This window comes from Poecilia mexicana, unplaced genomic scaffold, assembly GCF_051168715.1.
Source record: "Poecilia mexicana isolate PSO_F unplaced genomic scaffold, ASM5116871v1 scaffold_11, whole genome shotgun sequence".
NCBI lineage: Eukaryota > Metazoa > Chordata > Actinopteri > Cyprinodontiformes > Poeciliidae > Poecilia > Poecilia mexicana.
Window position 1 is genome coordinate 15599417 of NW_028263380.1, and position 26761 is coordinate 15626177.

The 26761-nt window shown below is 38.9% G+C and overlaps 1 protein-coding gene across 1 annotated transcript in view; it reads right to left on the reverse strand.

The window, feature by feature from the left end:
- Positions 1 to 26761, reverse strand: part of LOC106924683 (CUB and sushi domain-containing protein 3) — a 392355-nt gene that overhangs the window by 192054 nt on the left and 173540 nt on the right. The gene's annotated exons all lie outside the window — the stretch shown is intronic.

Consider the following 26761-nt stretch of genomic DNA (forward strand, 5'->3'; position numbering starts at 1 on the left):
GACAAATAGAAAACCTGGGTTAGGGAGAGGAGGAGGGACTGAGGGGGCGGACTTTTTTTTTTTTTAATTATTATTTCATTTTCTAAGATTTGATGAGTTAATTAAACTCAACATAATTTATCAGATTAGCATTCCAAAATCTAATTTGTAATACACGTAAAGTCGCTTCAAAAATCAAAGTCAGCCAGCCCAACTCCCCAACTCTCTCCCTCTAGGAGGCGGCTTTTCCCTGTTGCCTTAATTTTTAGTTTCCCATGTTTTGCTCTATGTCTGTTATTGAATGTTAGAAATGAATGACTGTTTCATGATAAACTATGAGATCATATTAGCAAACTATATCGTGAAAATATGGAGATCTCACAATCACTCCTTAGGTATGAAGTAAACATGAAAAACATGTCGATGGCACAGTTGAACAGTCTTGTAGAATAACTTTTTGCACTTTATGTTACGGCCAGTTAGAATTGGGCTCATGGGTTAGGCTGCAGTTTCTGTCGCATTCACAGCTGCTGTCCTCTCCTCATACAAAATCAATAATACGCTATGTTTCTCATTGTAAGCTCCGCTCTCATCTCCTCCAATCACCACCTAGGAAGTTTTGGACTGAATCGATTGCCAATTGGCGGATTAAGAATCATATCCTATTGAACTTCAAATGGTTTTGAAAACATTTTAAACAAATGCAATGAAAGTATTTTTCGCCAAACTTTCTCATAATTGGTGATCACGTCTGATTGATAGCCTTGTGCAGCTGCTTGTAGTAGTGATTACTGTTTAACAGATAAAGACACATGGATTGCGCTGTGTACATGGCATAAATTATACATATAATTTATACAGACACTCACTGAGAAAAGCATTCCACATTGCATCCTATTGAGTCAATGGTACACTGGCTTTGGTCTTATACATGACCTGAGATGGAAAAACCATGAGGAGTACTCGCATATTATTTACATTGGAAAGAAAACCAACACAAAATGTGCCCAGCCAGAGTCCCATTGACCAAAAAACAAAACAAAACAAAAAACCACAATGTTGAACATTTTTCCCCAAGAGTCAAACTCTAACTTTAGTATAAATTATTCCTGTATAATTTATACATTCAAGAGGCAATAATTCATGGAGCACACTCTTATAGCAGACAGGTATTTCATTGCTTGCCAGAAAGTGCAAATTTGGATGACACCAGATTGCTCCGCCGCCCATCGTATGTTGATATCGACGGCGTTTAGAGAAGACAGTTATTGTGTACACACCAGATGGGAGTCATCCTTAAAGTGCACTCTCTGAGAAGCTGAAAAACGACATCCTTTATAAGAGTGCAGGCAGGCACTGTCAGGTGTACATGCACATGCTTTAGGCTCATCCACGAAATGCTGGCTTGTAAGGAAGAGAAGTGGGGAGGTGGGGTGGGGGAGGAGATGCATGTACAGGTGACAGAGATAAGGTAAGGAATCAAGCCAAATTCCACCCACAAGAAAGGAGTAATGAGAATATATCTGCATATATTCTCAGGACAAAGACGACACAGGGAATATAGGGGGTTAGAATTAAACAGGGACCAAACAGAGGCGGGCACTAAACAAAGAAAAGAGAATTGAGAGGTTAATTTTGAAGAAGGTAAAATTACTGGTACAGACTGTACCAAAGACAAAAGCAACAAACGGAGTGGAAAACAAAATAATTGGTTTAAAATTAACTTTATGGTGGGCCGAGACTGCTTCAGTTGATCAGTGAGGGAAATCCACACTGTACATACAGTGCACATACACTCAGCATGGTTGCTAATTTTGGACTTTTCTTGCTTTCTTTGAATGGCAGAATTTTGAGGATGTAATGGTTACATATTTTTCAACAAAAGTTCAAAAAGAAAAATTAGGCAGACGAGTTTGAATTCACGGTATTAATCCTCCAATTAATACATGGACAACAATTTACAGATTAAACTCAAATGCAAAAGTATGGGCAGATACGTATTGGCTGGTTGTGTTAGCACTCGTCCGATCAGAAATCATAAGCTCAGTTTATATTGGCTGGTTTCCTGCAGTGACCGCAGCTTTCAAAAAATGTTCACATTTTGTTTAAAATAAGGTTGGAGTTAAGACCATTCAGGAACAAACCAGTTTTGACATGGGTTTTATAATTGAAGTGTTGGAATCCACAACCTTGCCCAGGTTTCAATCAAGAAAAAGAAGAGCCCAAGAATTGTCAAATGTTCAAGATGTTCACCAACTGGACGATGTTGGAACACCTAAAGCCAGTTCAATGCTGCAAGGATTTCACCAAAAAAAAAAAAAAAGAATCCATTACTTCAAAATGGGTTTGAAGTAATGAAACTTCAAACTCAACTTAAATTTTTCCTGCACACATAATAATCCAAATGTCTTCTGGCATTATGTTTTGGTCAGAAGAAAGAAATACTTAGCTTTTTTTTTTTTTGCTACTGTGATGAATACGATGCTTGGAGAAGTCAAAGCGAGACTATTAAGCTTAAGAAGACTAAACCAATTACCACACATGCTGATGAAGGTGTGTTTCACTGATATTGATTCTGGTGCATACCACAAAGTGGATGGAATAATCAAGATGATAGATTAACCTCTAAATACTTCAGCCTTAATTAAAGCCAACACATGAATGGTTTAAACTTTTTAACAAGCCATATGGATCAGGTGTGATCCATATGATCCATTTTTTTATAAATATAGATATATATATATTTAGATAGGACTAAGGCTGCTTCTGAATATTGTTTCAAACATGGCTGACAGCAGCATTCAGCACCCCAACAAATGACGCATATTGAACCGATTCGAACATATAACTAAAATGCCATAATTCATACAAAATTTGAACCAATTATGAGTGCATGTGAACTTCTGACTGAAAATGTAGTAGAAGTTACTGATGCAATTTATTCTTTGCCAGACATTCATCTACTGTCTGTTGGATCAGTTCCACAGAAAAAAAGAGAGAAAGAGGGAGTGGGGTGGGGGGTAAAAAAAACAACAACATAAAATAAAACAAACACAGACAGTCAGTGAGGCAGGAAGACAGAAAGACCATTCAGCTACCCAGACAGTCATTTCACCACTAGACAGTTGAGGAGATTTGTGTAAGTGACCCACCAGGCCAAACCAAGACCTGCTGAGGTGCCATCATACTTTCAGGAAAGCAATGAAGCATTGTGCGTTAGGTGTGTGTCTGGTGTGTGAGAGCGCTGCTTGCCGGATGGCAGCTGTCACAGGTTTATCATGACAACGGCAGGACATCGGCAAGCACTGATGGACACAGACCTGCACTCACACGCGCATCCACACGCGCGCACACACAAACACGCACACACCTCTTCCAGCCCGCAGGCATGTTCATCTGCCAATGACAGTTGACAGACAGATGGAAATCCCTCAAGGTGCACCGATTTGCGATGCGAGTCCAAGTAAGGTAAACGAACTGAAAACGCAAGACAATTAGCAGTAGGCTTGAAGGAGATTGCAAAGTTTTATACTGTCAAATTTCAGATCAAGGTGTATTGCATCTACTTTCAGATTGCACTGGGTAAAGGGTGTTTTCTGTTATAATGGTTAACTGAATTGGCAAAGACACACAATCTTATTAAATTAGTCCAACTGTAGGATTTAGGCTGATTGAACTAATTGAGGTTTATTTTTCCAGGTTCGCAGAATTCATAAAAGGGAAACTTCCCAGTACCGTATAATAATATGAGCCAAAGATTCACAACAGATTTATTTGCTTCTTTGATACCAAAGCTGCTGTATGCTGTGGATATAAAAAGGATTTAGAGATCTTAGATAACAAGTTTAATTGTTTTGAGAAGACAAAATCAATTATGCGAATCAAATACATTATAGCTTGTAGCATATTATTTACAACCGCCTCAACATAAATGCTGCATGTGATATTTTAAGCTATCTGTGGGGCTGCTTAGCATTCATGCTTGAATTAGATTAAACCCGTTTTTCAGCAGTTATTTGGTTCTATCATGAAAGAAAAGGCAAGTTCAAAACAAAATACCTGAACTAACTAAAACACTTGAAATGAGCTGATTGAGGCCTTTCATTTTTAGAGTAGTTTTTCTGAATCTACCGACGGACCTGAGGGACTTAGTCCTATTTGAGGTTTGATAATACATCAATCTCACAAGACGAAAACGTGAATCCTGTTTATGTCCTTGTTTTCCAAAATACAATAAAGAAAACAAGTTTCATAACTTGTTTGAAAGTATTCCCGTAGTCCTATAGTGGTACTACATCAGAAAGCTCTGAAGCAGATGATAACTTATCATTACTGCCAGTAAGAATTATATGCCAGTAGAGGTCGTTAAACCTCTAATAGGTCACAAAATGTGCCTAAAAGTAAATCGATCTTTGTACTGAGTCAAAAACAGCTCACTTCTATTAGGATGTAATGTACAAATGCCACTGAAACTCTCGCTCTAACTTCATCATTTAATAGATAAACACTCTTTAAGCAATGCACATTTTATCAAGTTTGAAAAAACAAACAAACCCTCAGACCTTTTAATTTTCGGCTGCAAATGTATCTATTCTTTCTGAATGGAATCATGCACCTTAACTTGACTTGAAGCAACTCGAATGCCATGCAACGTGATAATCTCAACTGAGACATTATGCAATTAGGATCCTCCCCAATTTTGTTGTGTGTCATCGTGTGACGATGAGACTGAGCGGAGACCACTTCAGGAGCCGCTTCTCTAATAAAGAAAGACATTTGTGGCATGTTCACAGGAGGGAGGGGGGGGGTATACCTTTAGCCATCTGATTACCTTCAGTTCAATGTGCATGCAGCCAACGTGACAAACGACCAGAACGCTTTCGATGTAGGATCTGCTGTAATAATGGGTAAGCATTTCTTGAGCTCCAGTATTGTGGGAACATTTGTGCGACAGTGTCCAGTATTACAGTTTGCACATTTATTTCCTTTAAGTCACATCATTCCTTTCTTATATAAAATAAACATTTATATCACTCAATTAAATCAGTAAGTTAATTTTATGTGTTCTTAAAATCTACCCCCCCTCGTCTCTTTTTAATCATAACCTTCATGCGAGTCACAGAATGACATTTATCATGGTAAAATCATCTGGGCACTCTTCAGGAGGTTTCTTAAGCATTCGGTTTAATTGTTGTCTGCTGACAACAAAAGAATACAGGCTTTTTGGCAGTAATTTTCAACATTTAATTAAAGCAACAGGAGAAATAAGACCCAAAGCAGTCATAGGAAATGGCCCATCAACGGCTACAAGCAAGGTAGACTGGCAGCGCCAGTGCTTGTAATAAAGTGCTGCCAGTAGACTGATCATCATCATGGTGGCCACCTCTATATTGCCATAAAAGCATGTAATTCTGCTAGCTTTCAGGTCTGGCATTTGATTGTGTGTGTTAATAAAATTGTAAAGAGGTTTAAGACATCAGTAATCCTCTCAGAGAGTTAATTGTTCCTGCCCACTTAAAGTCCATCACTATGAAATGACAAAAAAAATATTTATAAGTGTTGAAATATTTAGAACAATTGCCAGTCGTCACCACAGCAGACATCATAGAGAAGCCAGGCCATCCAATACACGGTGACACTACAAAACAGCTAATACCAACATCTATACTCGCATGAATAAGCCTGTTACATGCTAACGGTCATCCCACTAGGACTTGAAAAGACTGAAAAAGCAGGACAGGCTCATGCAGAAGAAATCCTCTTCTCTATGGAAACCATGTGGCAGCAAAACCACAAGTCCAAAAACCCCCCCTGATCCCAGCTCTCAAGTATTGGGGTGACAGAGCGCATTTGGGCTGGCAACCACAGGACACGGGAACCTTCCAGCAATGTCACTTTCAAAACATTTCTGGTACAACTTCATGCACCCAAGGTGCATGGAGAGGGCAAAAACGTCACTTTAATCATGTTAATTTTAATCGTAGATTTTAATTAAGTTTTTGTTAGTTTTTTTAATTAAAACATAATTTTGTTTTTATCACAGAACAGTCATCCGTTGTCACTTTAGTTTCAGTCTACTTTTATTCACATACATTTTTACTGCACATTTTTTGCCAACCAAAGTTCTTACTTTAAGGCCATTTAAAATGACAATCGGTTTCAGGATTAATGAGTATTACTATTTGGTTGATAACTGGCTGAGAATGCAACACTGCACCATATCAGAATTAATGGGTGTGGAGACAGAAAGGCGCTGAAAACGACATAAAGAAAATTGCACTTCTGAGGCAAACATTCACATAACCATTATCTCAAAACATTGTCTTTCTGGACTCTTAGCCAATTATGAGTAATCTAATTACCTCACTCACCATGCATTTTATGGTTGCCGCTAGGTGAGGATGATGTTGCTCATATAAATGCCACACATGGCAAAAGCGTACTGAAAACTCCACATTTGGAGAAAGCACATGTTCGCTTGCATCAGTGCAATGCCTTTCTGTCAAAGTAGAACACGGGAATCTGAATCAATAACAAGTGGTGGAAATCTTAACTCTGAATCTTTCAGGATTTTGATTCCCCTAGTTAGAAACCAGGGCAATCACTAATCCTGGAAAGTTTTCGAATACGATCACACGTTATGTAGAACTGCAGAAGAAAATCGGAATATTGGACATTGAATCACACAGCAGAATATCCCATGCTCCAACGTAGCACTCGGAGAAAGTAAATGTTCTGTTTTGTAAATCTGACGCCACTGCTCAATATTTTACATAAACGCGGTGCCTTGCTGGAGTATTCATAGTTCTTGAACTTTTTCACATTTTCTTATTTCAGAGAGATCATAATAAACCAGGAAAGCAGCCAAGATGCCAATAGTTAATTTACAGTAAGAATATTAGCCGTGAACTCTACAAACATGACCTTTATGAAAGAGTGACTAGAACAAAACCATTATTGAAAGACCAAGAATGTCCGTATGCAGTTTGCCAAAATGCCAGTTAGGGAGCAGAGTAAATGAGGGAGATGGAGCTCTGGTACAGTGAGACCAAACCAGCATTTATCTGATGAAGAAACAATGTTGTGACCCCGTTCCAATCACTTTGCTACAATGAAATGTTACACCTTTGATCAATCAAGAAAATGTCACAAGGACCACACATGTGTCATTTCATATTTGACTTGGGAATATTTAGTACCCACTTTGACGATCGACAACATGAGAACCATTACGATGCACTCAAAGTCTAATGTAAAGAGAATAGGTTATGGGATTTGTTTTATTTAACAACAGAAGAGAGCTCATAGTTGTTATAGGCTTATTCTTTGAAAGATTCCACTGCATATTATTGTGTGTGTGTGTGTGTGTGTGTTTTAATTTTCATGCTGTAAGCTTTAGTTGTCTCCTCTTCATCCTTGTTCTTGTTTCATTCGGGTCATCTGCTTTCCATGTGATCACAATGGTTGCTCATACTCTGTATTTATTAGCATTTCCCTGTGTTTCCCCCTTAAGTTAAACAGTTATTCACTTCAACACTTTTTCCTTAATTCTCTTCAGCTCCTTGCTTTTCCCACAGCTGCTGCCTGTTGTTTATTAGTCTCATCTGTCTTGCGTCCAGTAATTACAGCCGCAGCTTAAACACCTCTCCATTTTGTCAGTACTTTTCCACAGTCATCCATTCATCCTGCCCCCAATGCTCCTGAGTCATTGTGTTCCTGTATGTTGAGTTCTTTTAGTTATGCATTTTATTTGATAAAAAGCTAATTAAGCTTAAATCTGCCTACCTGCTGCTGCTTAGATTTGGGTTTTGCACAACGCCTAAATAGCAACCAGACCCAGAATCAATGAAAACGATGTGCAATATGAAGTTTTTGGAAAATATCCTCCAATTACAGTACATCACATTTTGAGAAATGTGATCTTTTGTTATCGTAATTTATTAAGGTAATTCGTTAAAATACTTCACTGCAAAGAGAAATAAACTGAAACAAAATGGTTATCAATATGATTAGAAGGTTGGGACAAAACAGCAGCACACAAATAAAAATGGGGGTATGAATTGGATAAGGAGTAAATTAACCAAGTGTCAGGATTCACTCTTGGAAGATATTCAACCAAAATCCCCTCATCTCCCTCAGTCCAATGGTGCAGTTTCCAGATTTAACTTTAAATGTCATACATGTCTGTAGCACAAAGTAAATAAAACATTGCAATATATGTGCCATTAAGAGTCAGACATCAATAAACAAAAACTGAAATATGTGTGTATATATATATAACTGGTAATATATCAGAAATGTTTAATATTTTGCATGTGTTTTATGCAGCCTCCAAATCTCCTTTAATAACTCTACCAGCTTTCATTTTAAGAAGGAATTGTGTTTTTTCAAGCTGTACTTTGTAAACATGTTTTGTCTTTGTAATGACCTGTAAAGTCTAGCGGATGTTTTTCTATTTAAACATATTTTTGACCTTCAGCCCCGCAAACATAGAGGTAAAGAAAGTACCCGACTTAAGAGCAGTGTAGTTTTTTTTTTTTTGCTTTTATCTCAGATAACAACATGGGGAGACTGAAGTCAGGCTCATGCTACGATGCACTGACCCACATGAGGGGGGAAAGTTTCTTTGGTGGAGGCTTCTATATGTGTTAGCTTGAGTGTGAGAGGAAGAGAGGGGTAGACTTGGCCATGTTGCCTTCATTTCTCATCACATCACCGAGTTGGATTTGCCCTTTTGCTTGCCTTTTCATCCTTTGCTCTTTCTCCGCTCACCGTTGGTGTTATACCTCCTCTCTTTTGTTCTTCTTGCTTTTTCTGCATCGAGATTTTTTTTCATCACGTCTTCCACCTACCTGTCATTAATTTACTTTTTCGCCTTGTGCCTTCTTACTCGTCATTCTTCCTTCTCAGTTCCCTATTTCTCCACTCACACTTCCTCGTCACCCCCTCTCTCCCCCCCACCTCTCTCTCTCTTGCTGTTTCTCTCTCATCGCCTGGGGTGCTTTGATCGCTCGTTCTTAGCCTCCTTATCCTGCCTCCTTCTCTCCCATCCGTTCATCCCGTCTTCCCCACTGTGCTGTCATCAATATCTCAGTCATCAGAGGATTCCTTCTTTATCCTTTTCTGTCTCGCTGTGGTTATCTTTAAGATCTGACTTTCTGCATCTCACTCCATGTCTCGCACTCCCTCCGTCTCCTCCTGTTGATTGATTTCATGTGTAATGGCTTTTCTGGCCTCGTCCTCCCTTTTTCCCAACCCGTGCTTCCCTTCCTTATTCCCCATAACTCGTTTCTTCTTCCTGCATCTTTTTGATAGGCAGATCACTATCACCGTCAGATTCGCAGAGACACACACACACTCAAACTTCAATCACGCAAGACCCAAACCCGGCCAGCCTCTAAGGATTATGGGCCATCTATATCATCCCCTCCTCTCCTCTGTCTTCAGGCTGTATCCATCTTTCCCTTCTGCTCTTCTATGTACAACTGCCAACTCATCCATCAACCTCTTGCCCCCTATATACTGTAAAGCTGGATATATATCAGCTGCCCCCCGTTTTCCCCTCATCTTTTCTTCCACCCATTTTATAGTTCAGCGTACCTGCCACGAATGAACAAACAGACCTCGAAGGAAATGTGTTAAGTATTTGCACACATACGGTGCTAGCATTATTTGTTACAAATCACCCTCTGGACTGAGGAGCTCGTAGACATTCATCCAATTTAATCTGCAGCTGCACAGGGTGCCACGCTGCCTGGCCATGCAGAGGGTGAGATTTTTATTAATGGTCTCAATGTCACTTTCAGCATCCTGTCATGCCAGGATGCATTACATGGTTTTGAATACATTAGAGTAAGACCTTACTGGCAATGCCTTCAAATCTGACTAACTAATAGAGCACGTGACATTGTCAGCAGAATCTGACTGAGCCTTTTGGATTGGACTCACCATGCAATAAGCAATTTATCGATTAATTGCTTGACGAAATGAATTTGATCATTTCCAGATGCATGTCTGTTTGTCTTTGTCCTGTCTGCCCCTTTTTCTACCAAAGAAACTGTATGACTTCGACACATCAAGGTATTCCTCCCCTTTTCATTTCCTTTGCGTAATGGGTTCGTATGGGGAGCGACAAATGATAGTGAAAAGGATCAGTTTTCCGCCACTCTCCAACACATGGGAACTGATAGCGATGGCAGCAACAAAAGTTAAATATTTATAAGCTTTCCTGTGTTGCGTCACTAGCCCGCGCATACACACTTACGTGTGCAAGCTCAAAAATTCACATGCACAGATTTCACCGATCATTTGGCTGGAGGAGGGCAAGTGATTGTCATCTCGCAGTGCAGCGTCCGTAAGAAATGAACGGAGAGGGAGCTTGTATGGGTTACTTGCCAGGTTCATGGTGTCCTGCCACACAGTGTGGCATGAAACCAGAGAAACGCTGGTTTAAAAGCTGAACTTTGAATTCAAAATGAATGATAGGGGTGAACCAATGATATGCTGCATTTGTCATAAAACAGCAGCAACTATAGATGACAATACAGCAAACTTGTATCTGCACCTAAAAAGTAAGCATCCTTACTTTGTCAAACTGATACAGTTTGACAAAAAAACAAAAAACAACAAAACAACACTATAACCAACTTTATACGTTTTCTTCACAGAAAGTCCTAACAGGCAGTATTGTCTGTTTTTCCCGTCTGAGCCTAATCATTAATATATTTTGAAGGGCAAGTTTGTTTACAGAGACTTCATAATCCAATTTATTTGCTTTTTGCCTGTTTATTTATTTTAGATATTTAAAATGTCTTCCAGTTCCAATTTTAAATGTTATTCAGAAATTAGTTTATTGATCTTTGAGAGGGTTTGCTTGCATTATTATCCCATTTTTATGATGAAAATGATATCATTTACAGCAGTAATTTCTGGGTCAATTAATCGCTCCACACTCTCCACAGTTGATACACGGATGCTTGGTTTGAGGGATTTCTGAGAGATTCTGTTTAGCTTTGAGTCAATGACTCAACTCATTGCTACATACTCACCTAGGAGGAGTGGATGCTGCAAGGCAATGACTCAAATCAATCTGTTGGGTTTCCTTAGATAGAAACATTTTAAACTAATTTGAATAATAAACTGAGGTCACTTTACTGTTTGCTAACTAGGATCAGTTGGGATGTCTGTGTGATTGAATTGAAATGATTTTTTGCAAGGTGTCGACGACATTTGTTGTGAACTGGTGCAAGCGTTTAGGCACCCCTGAATGGTTGCCATGGGAGGTTCAAGGATTCCTCAAACACGTAGATTGTAAAAGTTGATTTAACACCACCCCACAATAGAACAGTTTCAGGCCACATTTTACCTCTTGAGAATTAGTTTAGACACCTCTTAAGACCACTTCCAAGCAGCCCTGTCCTGACAGCTTTTTGCAGACTTGCTCCTCGCATTCTTTATGAAGCACATTCTTTGTGATGATGCTAGTTTTGCTCCCTCATGATGAGCAAAGCTTGATGTAACGATCTTTTGATGGTGTGGTCACTTTTTTTTGCCTACTTGATCGTGCTTTGGATAAAAGTGATTGAGTTTAATCAAAGTGTTCAAGAGTGCAATGCACTGCTCCCTGAGAAACCTTCCATCCAGCTCTGATTTCACACCGAGAAAGCTCTTCTTTGCTCAGAATAACAATTTGACGACTGACACTTTCACTTTGTTCTGATGGCACCGTCTCAGTGTCAGAAAGCTCCTTCGTAAGCAATGTTCGGTTAGGAACCTCAGCAATGGCTGTAGTTATATCGGATAAAAACATAGTTTTAAAGAGGCGCGTTTGACAAGGCCTTTTAAAGGAACAATCGATTCATCCTGCATGACAATGAACAGAATTAGCGTGTTTAATGACACAAAAAAATACGTCATCAAATACTTGAATTCATAATTTATGTTTATTAGGAAAAGTAAATGCAAAATGAATAAAAAATAAGTATTGGTATCTATATTATGCATTTCATCTTTTAAACATTTAAGTGGGACCTCTGTACTCCGAAATCTCCATTTGCTTTACATTTTGTAAAATCTAACACTGTTAAACCGTTTTTTGAGGGCAGCCTTTAATTCATCGAGGCAAAAAAAGAATCAAAACTAAAGTACAAGGACTTCTAGGTCAATCTCCAGCCAAAATTAATTGATAGGTAATTTTTTTTTAGTTGATTTATTCATTGATACACAAAATCATGCATAAACAAACGAGGGTTTGTACCATCTGCCCTCCCGTTTCTTGGCTGCAATTCTGCTGCACAGCGGACATATGGGCTTAAAAGGCGTCGTTGTATTTGCCAAATGTAAAACCATTTGGAAGTGGAATAAATGCTGATATATGATATTACTTTGCAAAGTTACAGGTCTTATTTGTCATTGTGTTCCCAGCTTATATAAACAGCTGAAGCTGTTGGAGAGCAGAGTCTTAAATCTTCAGCTTCTGATATGTACTCTTTCTGTGGGTGTGCATTAACTTGCTACCCTTGTTGATAAGAGCGTTGTTTGGGTATTTCAATATCAGAAGTGGATAAAATCTCGCATTCATTTCTAAAACATAAAAAAAATAAATAAAAATGTAAAGCTCCCAAAGTGCAAGTCGAACAAATACCAACTACAACACCTGAATGACTCATCCTGCGTTTATGACTTCAAGCTACAAACGTCATATTTTTCTACACTTCTGTGTTTTATACAATATTCTTCCCTCGATTTGCTCTTTTGTACTTCTTTGTAAGCCTTAAAGAGTTTTTCTGGAGACATATTGCCCGATATCTTCAGCTTATCGAAGTTTTATTTTAGACTTACAGTCATTCTGTTCGGGGCGTATGCACACCCACGCACAAGTAACCATACTGACCTTCAGCTCCTCCCACCATATGTCCACGAATCAAAGAACAGATGCTGTCTGCCAGTCAACTAAACAGCCTGACATTTAGGGCAATTAGGGCAGAAGAGGGCGATTCAATGGTAGATCAACAGATTGAGGCATTTAAAGAGGAAAACTGATTGATGGATAGATTACTATTATAATTATTATAATTTTCAGCCCTGTCCATATGAATCATATTTAGAATCCATACAGTGAGATAAAAGTCAATATTCCATAATTACTCTCCAACAGCTTTTTGTTCAAGTTTGACCCTAGCGATGCCATTTAGTATTCATATTCTCTAATCATGGCCTATTATGCTCATTTCCAGTCTCGCATCATTCCAACACATAAAAGTGACTTTCTGTGACTCATTCAGGAATAAAATATCAAAGAGAATGCTACTTTTCTCATCTTAGGAGTTCTTATCATGGTCACAGAGAAACAATCTTAAATTATAAAAGTTTTACAAAAAAAAAAAGAAAAATAAAATTGAAAACATGCCAGAATTACTGGGATCTCTGATATTGATACATATGGAACCATGTGTATTTATTTCTCTTTGCACTCTATGGACTTTCCATAGTTTTGCATCCTCTTATGCTTTTTTTTCTGCTCAGCTAACCTAAAAATATTCTCTAGGGGATTTAGGTCTGTGGGCTAAACGGACATGGAGGTTGAATGGAGGTCATTAAATTCTGCCAAGGCCTGGCAACAAGCACTTCATTTGATCTAAACGTGCTGGAGAAGTGATGTATGTACAGTAAAGGTCCCAGGATGTAGCGCTGGAGGACTAGATCAGGGCTCCACTGTTTTACATCATGATCCTGCTGAATGACCCATTTTCTGATAAACCTCACAACACTTTTGGGGTCCTTATCTCAACATTTACTCTGAAGAGTGTTATTGTTACCACAACTTGGTCATAAAGGGGAAAAAAAAAAAAGCTGTCCCTTATGGTTACCTGATGATTTTTAGATTTATCTCTAGTGCTATTATCAGAAGCCAGCTCTGTTATTACATTTAGCCAAAAAAAAAGAAAGAGATAATTCTAAACAAACAACTTCTGCATCAAATTTCTCAACTTCTGGAGTGTCCATTCCCTCTGATAACAATCCATGTGCTAAGCTGAGTGTTTGTAAACCGTGTGTGTTTTACGCGTGTGCGCATCTTTCTAGGTTTTTGTACATTCTGGCTATTTGAATGTGCTTTCATCCATGTGCATGGGTGAGGCAGAGAGGCACAGAGGTGGGATTCTGGGGTGTTGGCAGGAGCTAAATGTCATCTCTGACTTCTAAAACAAATAGCTCCACACTTAGCGTTTACCGCATCAAAGCGCCAACCAAATTGTCTTGCACCTTTAAATCATTTCTCCTGTTCTTTTCTGTCGCATCCTTTGCTTCCCCCCTAAGCAGCTCACAAAGGCGTGCGTCCGAGACAAAGAAATTCACACACAAACTGAATTCAAGTTAAATGGGGGATACAAATATTTGATTTACTGAATCTTGCTGGAAAAGATCCCTAAGCCAGTCATGCAGAGATGCCATGAAAAATGAAGGTTCTCTCAAGAGCACTTTCTCACATTGTCAACAAAACTGTCATCCGAGTCACAGAAGCCATTTCAAATGTGCAGATAATGCACTGAAGATGACAAATGGACATACTTAGTTTTTTACTGGCGCTCTGGGGCAATGGTCTGCTGAGCAGGACCCCATTTTTCCTTTGTCATTTGTGCTACAAAAGCACTCACACAAGGACATACCTTTGCTTTGGGTAAACATGCGGTTAATTTATTGTGCATTTCAGCCAAACGGAGTCGATAAAAACACAAATGTATACTGTACTTCAGTCAGAAGCACATCAAGAATTTGACCCATGCGCTAAAATGCATTAACATTATAATACAGCGCTTGCACAACCACAACTCTCAGTGTACGGAAGGACAAGGCATGTTTTTGTTTTACAAGTAAAAAATATGAAAAACGTGGCATGCATCTGTGTTGAGCTCGGTTAGCTCCGTACTTCAAATGCGGTGCAACCAATTGTCTTCAGTCATCGTTTAATTCATATGGAGCCCACGTGTGCTAGCTAAACCCCCCTATTAATACGCCTGTTCTGTGGAGCCCAACACTGAACACACCGTTGTCAAAGCTGGATTGAGCTAAACTCAGGTCCTGGGAAAAACTTGTTTGGAGCTACAAAAAGCTGGTTTGCAGAGTTTCATTTTCCAACAGAATCGCACAGCCAGAGCGAACAATGGAATAAGGTGGGATAAGAGCTTATTTGTGTTTGGATGCCACTGCTAAAGTCCAAAGACCTAAACAATTAATAACTGAGAATATTTGACAAGATTTGACTTGTATAAAAGAATAAAATAAAAAGTTTGAGCCCTTCTGCAAGGGGAAATGGTCAGTCCTGAAAGACATGCAGTCGGTAATTCCACTGGATATGGCAGAGGAACTCTACAGGGCCTGAATAAAAATGTATGCCATGCTTCTTAGATTTAAATATATTTTATTTTATTTTTGTAAAACATTTTGTATCATTTCTGTTATATTCAAAGCTATTTGATAGCTTATTTTGGTCTAATAAGCTAAATCAAATAAATTACATTGGACATTGTGGCTGTAACAAAACAAAACATGAAAAAAAAAAACATTTAAAGGGGAACAAATTATTTTTCTAAGCGCTGCTCAATACAACATAAAAAGGAGCATCGGGGGTAAACAAGCTCTTGCCACAAAGTAGCTCTGGTATTAAGATAGTAGTAAGTAACATTGTGAGGCCACTTAGAGCACTCTGTGGCGCTTTGATGTGTTTGAATACTTTTAACTGCCACTACAAATGATAATGATGTCTGAGCTAATTGTTGTGTTATGGAGACAATTTGCATGAGAACAGAGAGCTACAGTTATTGGGAAAAAAAGAAGAAAAGATAAACTACAGAGATTGAAAAGTGATGTGTCTTTCTCGGAAGAATTATTAGATTACCGTCGCCAAGCAGCCACAGTAATAAGGTTCTGTCACAAAGTATTAAACAGCAAAATGCCACATGCCTCAAGTTATGACAGCCTCTCAGAAAAAAAAAAAACATATTGGGGGAAAAAAAATATTTAACATGGTCATTCCCAAATAGTTTCTGACACACCATCTATGCTATAAAGAGACATAAAACGGCAAGTGCAACATGCCGAGCAGAGTTCAAGCACGACTATCATTTCTAATCAGTATTCCTGGTGATATATAAAATTGACCCCCCTTAGGATCGATCCCAGCAGAGATATGGGTCAGTACAGGAAAGAAGGCTGTATGGCTGTCGTTGATTTAAAGGTGATGTACATGTGGAGGAGATCAAGGCTGCTCAGAGACGGCTTTAGCCTCACGTAAAGAGTTTCGCTGATTCCACCTGAAATGTGCCGAAGTCGTTGATTCTGAGATCTAAGAGATCGCGGACTCGGTTCGTTTCGGAAAAGCTGCAATAATGAACACAAAAGTTGTCTTCAAACTTTCACATGCACATTCACAGTGAGAGTTATTTTTGATTGATTTGTATTTTGAAACAAATATCCTAATTCCAGCTTCAACAAGACAGACAATGAGCCTATAAGAGATTCTGAACGTGTGAGCAATTATATCTTAGATGTAGTTAGACAGAAATAATCTCTATTCAAAAGCTTTAAGGCTTTTCCCGAACAAACCTGTCTATTTAAAATCTGTAGGTGATAATCTAAGATGTTGAATATATTACACTTTTGTCGAGAAATTTAATCCTGATCTAAGTCAAAAAGATTAGAGATAATTTGAAGAACTCGTTGGCTGTGTGCAGAGAAAGCGAATTAGATAGAGGAATTGAAATGTAGGCAGAAAAAGGAGGATATGGGAGTTTAGAATGTGAATGAAGACGGATGAGTGTTTTATCAAGAAGACCATTAAGAAGATCCTTAAAAAACGCATACGTTTGCCATCCTGCCTTTTAGTAAAACATATCAGTTTGGGTGTAGAATTATATTTGTTTTCTGAGGAGCATAGCTTTACTCTTTCTGTAATAACCAGTTGCTGCAAGATGTCAGTATGACAGAAAAGCAACTTTGAATGCAAAACATGTTTAACCTTGAAACAGGCGACATACAACAGCAGAGAAGGGTGATAACAATAGAAAACTGAGGGAAGAGTTCAGACAACTCAGCAAAAGTAGTCCAGGTAAGATGCCCCTCACATCATTTCTGGATCAGGAGTGGCTCGACACCGAGAACGCAAGCATTCGGGGCCCACGTCTAGGACTCATCTGTGGAGGGTCTCCTGGGACGGCTTTCATTTGACAATCCTCTCAAGGCTGTGGTGGATCTTCTCCTACCACACTTCTTTCTTCCACTCAATTTTCTGTTAATGTGCTTTCATACAAATCTCTGAACAACCAGCTTCTTCATCAATTATCTTTTGCGGGTTACCGTCCATCTTCTGGTCAAGTCAGCAGGTTTCCTCATGATTGTGTATCCTAGCGACGCAGAGCGAGGCTGCTTAAAGGCTCAGGAAAACTTTGCAGGTATTTTTGAGCTACTTAGCTGATTGAACTGTGGCATCATGAGTTTCCATAAAATGACCCTTTTCAGAATATTCACATTTTGCATTTTCTGAGACATTGAATTTTGGGTTTTCATTATCTGGAAGCCATAAACATAAAAATGGCAAGAAATAAAGGCATAAGATGTGTGATGACTCAAAATAGTATACGAGTTTGGACTTTCTGAAATGTCTGGCAAGCATTTTTCCGCAATATTCTAATAAGTGCTACAGTATTTCTCACATTTTTCGTGTGAAGGAGGAATCAGGGAGCAGGGAGCTCATAATGACTGAAAAATGTGGCAAATATCTTCACAGAAGTACTTAAGGAAAACTCTAAAATGAGGCCATTATGCCAGTGTTTACTTCAGGGTCATGGAATAATAATATGATTCACTAAAACTGGCTAGCGTAGCAGCGACAACAGCATTCAAAGTGAAAAGAAGCACACAAAATAGAACACCCAAGGATTAAGAGTGTGAAATTGCATCCACATATGTGCGGATCTAGCCGATATCCAGCCAGAGTATTTTTGAAATCTTATTCACTTGTGGTTTTGTCTCACTCTGTTTCTCCTGAATGTTTAATGGAGGGAGGGCGAACAGTGCTGAAAAGTGGCACCGTGAACAGCACACTCGAAACTTTCTTTCTGAACAGCCTGAAGTAATTCCTTCCTTTTCCCGTGTTTTCCGTACGATTACCGTTTCCCCTTCCATTCTCCTTTTCGGCTTCTCGCTGCTAATTCAGATTCATTGTGCTTAGTCACGTAGACGTCATAAAGTTCGCTGTTCTTGCTGAACGTTTTTCTTTTCTCCTCTTTTAACGAGCAGATGTCCACTCCACCGAGCACTTACCCTCTCCAAGTAAAGGTCCATTTCAAGGAGTATTAAATACCAAGAAATCAATGCAGGCTGTGCCTTACGCGTGTGTGCGTGCGTGCATGTGTGTGTGTGTGCATGTGGAAAACATGGGCATGTCTTTTAGCGGGTGGCGAGTTTGTGTGAGCGCCTGTGAGTTAGTGTGTGCTTGAATTATTTATGAGACTAAAGTGCTCCACTGGGAGAAATGCAATGCATCTTATTCACAACATTTCTATGTTTAAAACATGCATTGCTTTAAGAGGTTCACGATTTTTAATCTAAAACTGGACAGCGTGCAGCCTTTTTTCATTGACACAGATTAATTGATTTGAATAAACAAGGAAGTAAACAAAAATGAACCGTGTGACGCCGTCTTCTTGTATTAATGAATACTATGACAATCAAACTAAAACTTACCCTGGTGTATTATTTCCACTTCACCATGTACTATATAAATAAAAAAATATCCTAGAGTAATTATATTTAGCCTCTTTCATCACTTTGTTGCTGGGCTTTTTTTTTTTTAAACTGTCTTTGTGTAAAGTAACTTTATCTAGTCAGTAAAATTGACACTACAGTTCCAACTCCGTTTAACTCGAGTGCATTATTCTTATGTTTTCTTTGGGTTAAAGAAGAAATATTTCTCTTCACACAATATATACAATTTAAGGTTATTTATCAAATCGAGAGACTTCCTTACTCCTGAGGTCAATAACCTACTGAAATTAACAAGCTTGCTTTGAGTTTTAACCTTCTAAGCGGTAAAATGAAAAGGAAAAAAACAAAACAAAGTGAACAACAGCAATAGAGATGCAATACAAATGTTTTCTGCAGAGAGAGAGAAGACAATTTGTAATACAGGGATTTTCCCGATAGTGCAGCCATGCATTTATGTTTTCCGCTGAAATAAACTAATTACTTTGTATGCAACTGCAATGCTATCATCATCTGTAACAGACTATCATGATAATCTAGTTCTGGCTAACACCTTGAGGGCTGACAAATATTCTGAAGTAAAAAAAATAATAATAATCTCAGAGAATAAAGAGATTCCAGTTTACATGTTAGGAAAAAAGACACAGATGGGGCTCCAAGGATGAACCAAGCTGTGCTGAAGTTCAAATGAATGCATGTGGAAATTTGTCCTCGTCTGATTTTGTTTCGTTGTGTGTATCTACACATCAGTACTCTTGCCGATATAAATCAGAGTGCTTTTAATAACATGAGCTATCTAGTGTGTATTTGGTCTTTGTTTTATAAAAAGAACACAATTGTAAATAATCACAGTGTGATAAGGGCTTTTATCTCAGAGTCATGCATAGGTGAACAACGTGATTGCATCCCACACTAAAAATGATCCAGTCATGCATGTTGACTACTGACACAAATAACCAGAGGAGGATCCAAGAGACTATGATTATTTATTTATCTCTTTTTTTTTCCCTAAAAGAGCACAAAAGTTTTTAGGTATCTGAACATGTTGCGAGGATTTAGTAATTTGCTGATGAATGCAGGAGCAGCACCTCAATTAATTAGAATATCAGTTATTTTTGTTTCGGTAATTACATTTGTTGATAACGTCTTAAACCTAATGAATACGCAAAGTTCAGCTTCTCTGAAAATTTGAATATGCCAGGGGAGAAAACAAATAAAAATAATAAAGAAGCAGCTTACACAATCGTAGGGGAGACTGCTGACTTGACAGTTGTGCAGCAGACAGTCACTGACACGCTCCATAGGAAGGGGAAGACAGAAAATGTCACCGCTAAAGGAGCTGTCTGCTCAAAGAGTGCTGCATCCAGGCACATTAAAGGAATGTTGAGTGGAAGGAAAAGAAGGGGTGGAAAAAGTTACATAAGCAACAAAAATAAGGAAGAATGGGGGGGGGGGTTGCATATTCTAGAAGTTAAAATGTGACAGGAGTCAGCAATTCAGGAGCCACCGCAAACAGACGAATTTGGCATTTGGGCTGCAGCTGATGCATTCCTTGTGTTCAGTCAATATTTTACTTAATACAATTTCAGAAGATGAAACCTGGGTTAAGGAGAAACGGGGCTGGATGTTTTCTCAGTGGTCCAAAGTCTTTCGGATGAAAATTAAGTTTGCATCCCCCCCCCAGAAATCTAGGTCTTAGGGACTGGAGAAAGAACATGCTTGAAATTCAGAGTGAAGTTTCCACAGAGTGGATCTAATGTTTTGTGAACATTGTTGGCTTTTCATCAAGCAGAAAGTCAACAGAACTTCCTGCTTCCCTCTGTTGAGAATCTTTATGGGGATTCTGGTCTCAGTCTGCAGCAGATCGTGGCAGCTCACCACATTGCTAAAAGTGCCAATACCTGGTTTACTGGCCGTGGTATCACAATGCCGGATTTAAGAACTGTGCTGGGTTGTTATGTACACTGGTCTGATCTAAACCCTGTAAACTAAATTGAATATTGTCAAGAAGAACATGAGAGGCACCAGACTCAATAAATTGAGGAACACTATGAAACAACCCTGATCTTCTTCTAAGTACCAAGAACGCAACAAGCTGATTGGCTCCATGCCAGGATAATCTGAAACAGAAATTCAAGCAAAAGGAGCCTCTGACAACTTCTTCCACAGGAATACATTTCTGTATCAACAGCACGGATTCAAACCAACACAAAACCTCACTATAATTATGGAAAGTTTGCCAAGATGGTTTGCGTAACGCTTTAAATCCCATTCATGGCCTTGGTGCCTCGCTGTCCTACATTTCTGACACATATCCCTGCTCTGCAGCAACTAAGTCAAATGATTTTTGCAAGTTTTATTAAAATATCTTAAATGACTCCATGCCACTTTCTCCAGATTACTAGGAAAATCCGAGGAGCTGGGTTTTCTATTCACTTAAAACTCACAAAAAGCATTATTTTTCTGCAAACATTACCTTTCGTGCCCAGTGGATTTAACACAAAGCTGCATGTGTTTGCATGTGCCTCATCTATTTAATAACAGCTCGTGAAATGCAGACATGTCTGTTTTAACTAAGTGGCTGTCCTGAGGCGACACTAAACAAGCGCATCAGGCTGTGTAGTGGCACATCCCCCCGGGGAATGCATCTCTGTGTTTGTGCAAAAATATGTGTGTGTTAGTCATGACATGTTGCCGAAGCATGAAAATGAATATGAATGACTAAAACTTGTGTCATGGTGTCGGAGTTTGACATTTCATTTCATTCAGCTGCCGTGGATAACCACTGCAGGAAGAGCTCGAATTAAAAACAACAAAATATGTCAGAGTTGTTGTCGTTAGCAGAGCTTGACGACAGCCATCATTTATATGATGATAAAAAAAAAAACAAGAGTGGCTTTTGAGGCAAACATAAATTAGCATATTTAGTGCGTATTATACACAGTTTAGCAGTATTATGTGTACTCTACAACCTGTATAGCATGGGTTGGGAAATTTGGGGCTCTTCTTTAGGTGCAGCTGTTCCTCCTTGTGGAGTTTGTGGGAAATTGCGAGTAAATTCAAGAAAAGCAACAAAGAACTGGCCAGTATGTTTATATTACCAAACTAGTGCGGCCAGTTTAGTTTCGGTAGGCAAGCGTTTGAAAAGCAAAATCAATGCCACTCTGCTAACGACAGAGATTTTACAAAGACTATGTGCTATATGAATAGTGTGTACATTAATGGACGACAACTGCTAAACCATATGTCTAGTAAATAAACTTTTTTTATTGGTGGCTCAGACTATGACTACATTCAGTGCTGCAAGATGTTTTGCTGTTTTTTTCCTTTCACGCTGCAGAGGATCCATCAACTTAAGTCACTGAACCGATTGAAGGGAACAATCTGTGTTAACGTCACCATTTGAATTCAGCAAGTGCAACTCGGAACAGGCCAAACCCAGTACTGAATGCCAGTTTTAGAGTGACCTTTGGCAGGCAGAGCTAACCCTCTCAAGCTGATAATCCCAGAGGTGATAACCACAAGCTGGTTTTCAGAGACTTAAATAGCTTCATGTGTGTCCCAGAAGACAAGCTTTTCAGTTTTGCCCCCCGTGCTGAAACCAGTAGTCAAGAATCCAGGCCTGCTTTGACTTTTAAATACTGTCCATGGAGGGATGTTGACAGAGGACATGTGGTCTTCTCTGGACAGAGCTGGTTTTGATGGTAACAGGGTCTCTCTTTTTAAAACTTTTAATATGCTGTCGTATCGGGACAGTCTTCAAAACAAAGCACTGATAGCAAGATAATGTCAAGGAAAAAAGGAATTACGAAAATTTTTTAACAAAGTTTCACCTTGGAGTCTGCTGGCATATAAGGATTGATAAAAAAAGAAAAAAATTGTCATTGGTTTTAGAACAGAGAATTGAACCATAAAAAGGCTTCTAATAAAAAGCAGATCAACTTTTGGATTTGTTTTATCGAATTTTTACTAGAGTAGGTAACACTTTACAAATTAACGCATACAATAGTTGTATGGTGAGGTTTTTCTTTGGAAGTCTTTTAATTTGTTTATTGTGTGTTTTTGCTGAGACAATCACTTTCTAATGTATTTTTACATCTACTGAAATCTTTATAATATCATGATTAGAAGTTGATAGTATCAAATTTAGTGTTGATTCTAACATAAATCAGATTCTAGAAACATGCACATACTTTTTACACGGTGTCATGAATGCAGCTTTCTTGAATGGCCAAGGATTCATTATGAGATTTATTTTTGACAAATTCTTTATCAATTTATTTATCATTTTTGCAAATAAATAAAGCTTATTGTTACCACAACCATCTGGCAAAATATCAGGATAATATTTAACCACTGACACCAAGCCCACTGGAAAGACCGTCTTTTTGTTCACCTGCTTTTATCCCACCGACAAAAACACACACACACACACGCACACACACCCCCACACACGCACACCCACACACACACACAAAAGTTCAGAAAAAGTTTTTATTCGCAAATGTGTCAAATCACAAAACTTATTAAAATGATGTCATGTCCCAAATCCCTTCCCTCCATGTGTCTGAGAAAGCAAGAACTTCTGGACAAAACTTCAGATGAAGGTGATCTAAATGCTGCAATGCAGGTGCAGGTTGGTTAAAATTCAACATTTCTCATGATACCCTCTCTTTCATCTGCAGGTGTGCGCTTTTTAACAATTCTCTCTTGCCTATCTCCTCAACTGTCAGCCTGTCTTTAATCTCATAGTGTGTAAGTGCGCTTCATCGAGGCCGGCTATTGACATGCAACTCTTTTAAGGTTTGATGTTTGAGCAACACGTTGTATTTCAGGCGTATATCCTACACCGGCTATATGGAACACACTCTGCCGGTAAAGCTGTTCTCCTGTTCTCTGTCTTTCTGTCAGCAACAGAATCTCTTTATGCTAAAACTACATTATGCATTCAGATAGAGAGCCTAACCAGCAGTCACCGTGGTAACCCAAAACACATCCATCACAATCACCATGACAACCACAGTTAAAGCTGTCAATCAAAACTGTCCCAAAGGAACCTGGGTGAGAAAAAAAAAAAAAAAAAAAAAAAAAAACTCGACGTACCCACATCTGCAAAGACGGGAAAAAAAAAAAAAGAAAAAAGAAAGGAAATGCTGAAAGGACACACCTGCTTTCATGCACGCAACGCTAAGGCTCATGCACAGATGTAGCACACTGAGAAGACATTCAGAAGAAAACAGAAGCGATAGTGTCTGGAGTGTTCAGCATCAAACCACATCAAGTGTGATACTACGCTCAGCCTTGTAAAGAAACAAACAGATGAGTTTCAAAACTTGATGTAGTCAGATTCATCCTAAAATTGTGCTGCAGTGACTTGAGCCTCTTAATACCGAACCACAAGAAGAACGCTGCATAAACATGCTAAAATTACTTCATGTCTTTTAAAAATATTCTCAAATTCACCATTTGCCACAAGACACCTTGAACAAACCCCACTGTAGTTCTGTTTTGTCTTCCTGGTTTTCCTTTAACTATGACATGAAGGAGTTACTCAGGTGAACACTTGGACACAATGCAGTATTAGCTACAACTACAAACACAAGCAGCAACCCCACTAGCTTGTGAGTTTACACCTGTTGGCAAATGTTTTTGCCAACACACATAGCAAATCAGTCAATGACATGCCAGCAATTTAAAGCATTAGGCACTTATATGTGTTGTTGAAGTTTTCATTGAGGACCAGAATAAGGGAACAAAGGGGGGATTAGGAGACTTTGAACATGGGACGGTTATCAGTGCCATATAGCCTTCGGTCTGAGTATTTTAGAAACTGCTGATGTACTGGGATTTTCACACAGTAAAAAAACAGGAAATGTCTAATTAGTGGCAACTGTGTAGACAGATATGCCCTTTTACTTTGAAAGGAGAACGGTCAGACTGGTTTGGGATGAACGTAAGGCGGTGGCTACTCAAGAAAAAGAAACATACACTTGTTACAACCAAGCTATGGTGAGTACCAGCCTGTAATGGACAGCATGTGAAACCTTTGAACAGCAGCAGAAGAATACACTCTGTTTGCATAACGAGCCGTGTTTTCGTGAGCCGTTCCACCAGTAGTAGACAAAACAGGTTCGTTATTTCAAGGGCAATTTTCTGGCCAAACAGAAATACCATGACAACAAAATAACCAGTAAGTCATCGCAGCCCCACTGCGCCGCTGATTTGCGATGTTAAAATAACGTCACAATGGTTGTTACTGGATCCCCACATCCTCCCACTCGCTCGTTTTTTTTCTCAAGAGTGGAGGAGCAATAAGGCTTTTTTTTTTTTTTTTCTTTTTCCACTTCCTCTCTGTTTCTCGTAGACATGTCCTGGCCATAACCTTTACCCCCCTTGTCTCTGTTCCACTCACTCTATCTCCAAGTATCGCCATCTCCCTCGTGCTTTCTCCTCCTCGTTCCTCACCCTCCCTCTCTCTCAGATTAAACTGTCTACCCTGCTGTCCTACTTCAAATCCCTTGCTACTCATCACCTCAGGTTGTGTGTTGGTGCGCGAGTGTGCGTGCATAAGCCAGACATGCTAGCTGAGTATTAACCTGTCAAACCTTCCAGAGACAGAAAAAAAGAGAGAGAAAGTAACAAAAAAAAAAAGAAAGAAACAGGGGGATGTGGAAAGTGACAGTTTGAGAATGTGGAAGAAAGAGTAAGGCCACGAGATATAGAACTGTTCGTGGTGGTATTTCTACACTGGGATACAAGTTTGCATCATTGTTTCTTCATTGCAACCATTTTCAGCACTTTGAGATTAATAATAATAATAAAAAAAACAATTAACGTGTACCCAGTAAAATTACAGTTTTCTTTAGTATAAAATATTTCAGGTCCCTTGAAGAATAGCAGTGGGTAGGTTCTAAAATTGAGTCATCATGAAGACGAAAAGAAAATTTATAGTCGTCTCTTCCTTTGTCCAAAGTAATTTAGTAAAGGGAAGCAACAAAACAAATTATGCTGTTACATTAAAGGTGCATAGCAAAGTCGAACTGTTTTCATCTCCTGTCCAGACAAATATCTTCTTAGTTTTCGAAGACCTGACAACCAATGGGAGGGGAGCAGCACTTATAACTTCTCTTGACACGGGATTTGCTATTCTGACCACTTTTTATTGAGGTTTTCTCATGCGTAAAGATTTGACAGCTGTCTGTATCCAGAGTTCATGTGGTTGCAGACTGTCCAGGTCGTAGTATAGCTGAGAAAGGGGTGAATATATGGCATTTTCAGTTAACACCTCCATCATCATCATCATCAACTAATTGATACAAAAATTTATGCTACTTGCAAAAATCCTTTTTGATCTTCTCTGGAATTTGGAGCATCCGAAAACGCTTTTAGTGGGTCTGAATGAAAAGAAATGAAACGCCTTGTAAAATATCAATCATGTCACATTTTCTGTCTACTTGTTGCTTATTACAGGTGTATTAGAAAGAAGCGTATACCAGGCTTATTTATTAATGGCAGTAAGGACGCTTACATTTAAAAGGTGTTTAAGGTCATATGAGATGAACCAAGCAGACCGACCTGCGAGTCATTTAAGTTTTATGTTTTGCTTTTTGCAGGATGCTGATGAATCGAGTATGTGAGGTGGTTTAACCATGTTTCAAAGTGGAAACTTTGGCGGATTCACCTCGAGAGAAAAGTCAAGGCTGCAGCCTTGAATCAGAGTTGGAAGCTGATGTCACATTATCAGATCTCAGATGAATGGTGGTTTATCATGTTTGACAAAGATGTCTTCTTACAATTGTTTTTTTTTTTTTATCCTCCGCTCTTCCATATCTAAAATTATAAGATTGCGTTTCATCTTTCCCGAAAACTATCCACTTTCCGTGAGGTTTAGGTTTATTCATTTTTCACCCGTGTAGAAGTCTGATCCTTCTATTCCAAACTGGATCACATTTACTACACCACACTAAGTTTGAGTAACGGTGTTTCATCCTTGGGGTAAGCAGTCTAAAAGCATTGTTGGGTT